Source organism: Apium graveolens, chromosome 10, assembly GCF_009905375.1.
Source record: "Apium graveolens cultivar Ventura chromosome 10, ASM990537v1, whole genome shotgun sequence".
NCBI classification, from domain to species: domain Eukaryota; kingdom Viridiplantae; phylum Streptophyta; class Magnoliopsida; order Apiales; family Apiaceae; genus Apium; species Apium graveolens.
The window spans coordinates 16,952,549-16,958,936 of record NC_133656.1 but is presented as its reverse complement, the minus strand read 5'-3'; the positions used below and the strand labels follow the sequence as shown (position 1 = coordinate 16,958,936).

The 6,388-nt window shown below is 37.9% G+C and overlaps 1 non-coding gene across 1 annotated transcript; it reads right to left on the bottom strand.

The window, feature by feature from the left end:
* Positions 1-5,565: 5,565 nt before the first annotated feature.
* On the bottom strand, positions 5,566-5,672 carry LOC141694285 (small nucleolar RNA R71). Its single transcript, XR_012563605.1, has one exon. It is a non-coding gene; the product is annotated as a small nucleolar RNA R71 (small nucleolar RNA).
* Between the last annotated feature and the right edge of the window lie 716 nt (positions 5,673-6,388).

The following is a 6,388-nucleotide window of genomic DNA, read 5'->3' as shown; positions in this document are numbered from 1 at the left end:
ATCTCTAGTTTTGAGACTACTCTGTTCTTGATCATTAAATTCTCTAATATTGTACTTCGGATGTTTGTGATCTTTAACACCCTCAGTGGTCCTAGGAACTGACTAAGAGTCTATAAAACCTCATAGGTTCTAACCCAAGTCATTAGAACCAAACACTTCTCAAACAGTATTCCATTACCTTACTCTGATATATTCCCCAGATTTTGCTCTGATTCACTTAAATTTATTGAGATATCAACTCAGTGATCAGATAAAATTACCATTTGGTTTTGGAGTTGTGTTGAGACTGAGGAAGATAGTGCCAAGGAGCACCACATAAGGAAGGAAAGGTCAACCCTACAGCTCTTTCTCTCACAAAGAAGTGGAGTATGTATAACCTGAAACATCTGTAAGCCCATTTGTATTCTCTCAAAAGGATATAGAGCTGAAAAGGCATATAAACACTTACTAGGTGCATTCTCCTAACAGAATGTTATCTATTGAAAATTCACTTGTCAGCTAGGGCATCTGTATAAGAGTCACTACTCCCTGATCAAAATGTTTTCAATGCACATGTGAGATTCACACACACAAGGAAGGTATTGACGCAACAATTTATTGTCAAACCATATCAAGGTCAATGATAATAGGTTGAAATCCTGGATCATGTTATACTTTTTATCTCTGATTTTGAATAAGAACATATGATCCTGATTGGTTACTTTGATAAGTTCTCACAGACTTTAGAAGAAATCTTTGATCCCTAGTGGCATATCATTGATCATTAGTTATCTTCCCAGAATTCAAATCTGGAAATGATTTTGACTTTGTCAAAATTGCAACTTGTAAATGAGGATTCAGATATCAACTGACGAGTTTATAAGGCATACCTTTTCATGAAAGTTGAGGGATATCAGGAATTATGCCACTTAAAAGAATACAAATTTCCCCTCTCAGAAGGAATATTTCAGAATCTCTTGACTGAGAGTTTTCATCCTTGAAGATGGAAGGCAAATTTTCTATGAATAGGATTTTCTCGCAAGTACACTTGGATGTTTGGAGCTTTGAGTGAGTGACACACTATGAGACTGAGTGACAAACACTTGAATGTAGAGTGGAGTGAAACACAATGTGAGATCACTAAACAGAAATCACAAACTTGCACTGTGAGAAATGGTTAACAAATAATCTCTTCACTTGGTTGGTTGATCCTAAGGTTTTACTCTGAATACATTTTGAAGGATTACTCAGCTAAGGGGGAGAGATTATAAAGAGATTATGAACTGATAGTCTTTCTGTAACTAAGAAGGAGGATTTATAACTTTATTGTACTAAGGAAGGGGTTCTTCATCTTGGGGGAGATATTATTTGGCTTCGGTTACAAGTTACAAAATGTTGTCTATGAGCTTTATGGGAAGATCTGAAGATAATTGAAGACAATATTTGTAAGACGTATTTATCTACAACTTTACATAAGGGATAGAAGAATCTGTTCTCTGCTCAAGCTGAATGTGTATAGAAGATGCGGTAGATATAAGATAGTATTATTTCAAAGTCCAGGATTGAAAGTTGAAAGCTAATTGAAGATTTTTGGATAAGGTTAGTTGAGTTATCCTCCAAACTGTTGCTTCTCCATTGTTATTTGACCATCAGGTGTAACAGTCAAATAAGGGGAGATTGTTGAGCAAGATTGAAGTTGTATGTTTATCTCAACAATACTGGTTTAAATAACTCAACATAGAACAAGGATTTGAAATAATCTATGTTCCACTAGGATCATTACAGATTATTTCTTGGGTATATGCACAAAGGGTTTTGTTAGCTGCAGTGAAGAAGACGTCAACAATGATCCGTATAAAATTCATTAATATGTTCAGGCATCGAAAAAATAAGGTTGGAGTCATTCGAAACAGTTATTAAGATCAGTGTGAAGACCTCAAGGATTCCCTGTAACAGTTGTTTGTACGGGTATAATACGAAGGCTGGGAGCGGAACTAGTCGTCTGTGAACCAGACCCGTGCACTAGACATCAGTGATCCGTGAAAGGAAACGGAGTATTATTTTTAGGAACATTGTTAAGTGGGTTTTGTACTCGAGGAGTCTGAAAATATTTTAAGGTACAAAATCCCGGAGATTAGAAGGCTTGAAGATACAGAGGAGTAAAGTCCGAGGAGTGACGGGATTTATTTTATAAACAATGACTGATTGTATTCTAAATAAATAAATGAAAATCAAATCATTTATTTATTTAATTGAACATCAACATTTGATTTTCGAAAAATAAATTAATATTTGATTTTTAATTAAATGAATAAATGAAAATTTAATTCATTTATTTATTTTCCAAACATTTTTATTTATTTTTCTGCCAGCCGGTTTATTCGTTGCATGCATGCCTGTCACCATTCGTTTTATTAAACAAATAAATGAGACCATAAATTGGGAGCAATTTCAGTTGGTAAAGAAACAATTGGTTTCTTTTATTTTGGCAAGTAAAGCGCGGGTTTACAGCTCATGACCCACAAGAATAACATCCTCTTCTTTGCAAATGCATGTCACCGTGGCTGTTACTAAATAAAAAAAGGAACAGAGAAATTAGTTGTGTTTACTTGATTTATTTTAAGGATGGGGTACGCATCAACAAAAGAAATCAAATGAATGAACATGAATTGGCAAGCATAAATGTATTGCAAGTGACGCGCGCGTGGAAGTGCAATCTTCGGCTTTCTGTGTTTTGTTCGGGGCATGACACACACGTGCCTCCCCTGACTGGCTACCTTATTCTTTTATTTACCCTCAAGTCGCATGCATTCAGTTCAGAAAAATTAAAAGCTCCCACATGGTGGGCCCGTGTGGTTGAAATCAGAAGTAACTAATAATCAAATGAAAAGTAATCAACAGTTTTTTTTTCGCGGCTGTTTTTTTCCCACTCGTGCGTGTAACACACGAATGGCGACTTCCTCTTGTGTTGTTGTCGCGTGAATCACATCAAATCCTCCTGTTCTGTCTGCTATTGTGTGAAATATTATAAATCAGATGCATTGTCTTTTACAACAGAAAGAACCAAGTACATGCTCTTGATCGCCGTAGAAGAAAGTATAACACATGGTCGCCACAGAATTTATGCATGCAAATGTTTTTCTCCTACTGCTACGTGTAGTCGCCGTAGGATGAATTATTCAAGAAAAAGTCGGCGCACTAATCACAGAACACTATTCTAAGTCGCCACAGATCCTCTTGGTCGCCATACATTCTACTATCCACGTGTAAATTGAAACACTTGGTTAAAAATTATCCACGTGTTATCTCCTATCTCTCCTACATTCTAATTTCTACAAAAACTAAATTTACATCAGATTGTTAATAACACTTCTCAGCAAAAACACTATCGAAACTCCGCAAATTTTTTCTTGGAGAGTTAGTTGATTTCATTTATTGAAATTAAGGATAGAAGTGTTGCTGATAAGTGGCATATTATACCACTTAGAACGTCTTAAAATGGCTTAAATTGGTGTCTTGAAATCAAGTATTTTGTGTATTTGATGCGTTTTTCTAGTGTTTATGCATTTCAGGGTATTAGTTGCATTTCGGAAAAAGAATCATCAAGAATAAGCCTTGGCATGTGTTCACCATTGCGAGAGGAAAAGAACGGGCAGATTACGGCGAAGAAACAGAGCAAACCTGGAAATTTTCCAGTAGGGTCCTGCGCGCCCGTGCAGCAATGCTGAGCGGCCGCGCAGCAGCCCTGCGCGCCCGCGCAGCTATGCTGAGCGGCCGCGCAGGGTCGGGGAAAAAGATATATTATTTTAGACTTCTACTTCTGTTTGGCTTCCAACTTCTATGTAATCTGAGTTTTATGGGATTATTATATAAGTAGATTTGAGACGTTTTTCATAGAGAATGAAGAAGAGATTATGTTTTAGATTGTGTTTTGCAAGAAGCGAAGGAGATAAGGAAGAAGACCGATTTAGCACACAGCAACGAAGAGGAAGCATATATTCTTGTGATTCTTGTTTTGTTGTAACGTTGGATGCTAGTTTTCTTGCTTTGACTTAGTTACTCTTGTGACGTACTCTGTTTTAATATAATCAGTTTAGTTGATATTTTCTTGTGTTTGTTTATCATGATTTCATATGAACCCATGATGGCGATAAGTACTATTATGGGCTAATTGTGATCATGGGGTTGCAACGGATTTATTATGAAATTCTTTAGTTAATGGTTTAATACTTTAGTGTGTGATGATTGCATGATATCTAGTATTGGTTGTGCGTATTCGTCTTATGTGCGTCGCGAACATATAAGATAGGGTGTTAATCTCTTGTGAAGCGACGGTGGATCTTGAGATTTAGAACTTGCCATGCTAGCATAGGTTCATGTACGTTGTGCATGATTAGTGGGTAACTCTAACAGTTTTATTTGCCCTATGTAATCAAAAGGAATAACTTGTGCTTAAATCGTTGTGTTGTCAATTTCTGTAGACATATAGGAACTCAACATAATTGATGACTATTCAACTTCTATCTTAATTGTGGATGTTTGGTAGAATGGTATTAGTACAATGAAAGTTGGCTTTTATCAGTTTCGTGTTATTCGATTAATATCATCACTGTCACATGCTAAAGGTAATAACTATGGCTATAGAAGGAAGTAATAATGAAGTTGTGATCTCATGAGTGTTTTATTATTGATAAATTGAAGTGTTACTTAAGTGGTTAATTAAGTAGTTAATTATAGTTAATATTTAATCAACAATTTTAAGTGTTATCTTAACATTGAGAAGTAATCATACATTGGTGAGTGAGTTTAATTAGACAATAACTTAGTCTGAGTCTCTGAGGGAACGAACTAGAAAGTATTCTATATTACTTGCGAACGCGTATACTTGCGTGAATATTAGTGCGTGATTTCGTCCTAACAAGTTTTTGGCGCCGCTGCCGGGGACTCGGCGTATTTGTTTAGTTTATGTACTTACCAATATTGGTCATTAGGACTCAGTGATTAGGACGTAGTAGTTAATTACTCTTTTCGGTTGTGTTTCAGGTACTTTAGCAACCGTTTATGCAAACTCGTTCTCGTGCTCGCAAGAGGACCTTAGATACAGCTGAGGAGAAAGACGAAGTTCTTGATACACCGGAGAAGTTATATTTTGAGGATTCGGATTCAGGAACTGAGCAGAAAGAACCAGTAAACATGGGAGATCGTATTGTTCAAGCTGATCCAGCTCTTATGGATTTTTCTCGGCCTAAAATTGATGACATTCAGTCAAGCATCCTTCATCCGGCTATTCAAGCTAACACCTTTGAAATCAAGCCGGGCACTATTCAGATGGTGCAAAATTCTGTTTCTTTTGGAGGAGCGGCAACTGAAGACCCCAACATGCACATAAGGAATTTTGTCGAGATCTGCAGTACTTTTAAGTATAATGGCGTGACTGATGAGGCTATCAAGTTGAGGCTTTTCCCATTCTCACTGAGGGATAAAGCTAAAGACTGGTTACATTCTGAACCAGCTGGGTCCATCACTACGTGGCAAGATCTTGTGCAAAAGTTTCTGCTGAAGTTTTATCCAATGGCAAAGACTGCTGCTATGAGGAGTGCTCTTACTCAGTTTGCGCAGCAACCTACAGAATCTATGTGCGAGGCTTGGGAATGCTACAAGGAAATGTTGAGAAAATGTCCACATCATGGAATGCCGGATTGGATGGTAATCACTGGTTTTTATAATGGTTTGGGGGCCCAATCTCGGCCCATGCTCGATGCAGCAGCTGGAGGCGCCTTATGGGCTAAAAGCTATACTGAGGCGTATAATCTTATTGAGACGATGGCTGCAAATGAGCATCAAAACCCAACTCAGAGGATGACATCAGGCAAGGTAGCAGGTATTCTGGAAGTTGATGCAGCCACCGCTATTGCAGCCCAGCTCCAAGCGCTGTCAATGAAGGTTGATTCTTTGGCTACGTATGGAGTTAATCAAATAGCTATGGTTTGTGAGCTTTGTGCAGGTTCTCATGCTACGGATCAGTGTTCTTTTGTCAATGAATCTGTTCAGTATGTGAATAATTATCAGCGACAACAGCAGCCTGTGCCAGCGACCTATCATCCGAACAACAGAAATCATCCAAATTTCAGCTGGGGAAATAATCAGAATGCTATTCAGCCACCATATCAGCAAGGAGTGAGTAAACAGTTTAACCCACCTGGATTCCAGCAACCACAGCAGTATGCTACAAGGCAATCATATCCTCAACAGGGAAGTACAGCTGCACCTACTAGTGCTGATTTTGAGGAACTTAAGCTGTTGTGCAAGAGTCAGGCGGTTTCTATCAAGACCTTGGAAAATCAAATCGGTTAATTAGCCAATGCAGTGCTCAATCGTCAACCTGGCACTCTTCCTAGTGACACGGAAG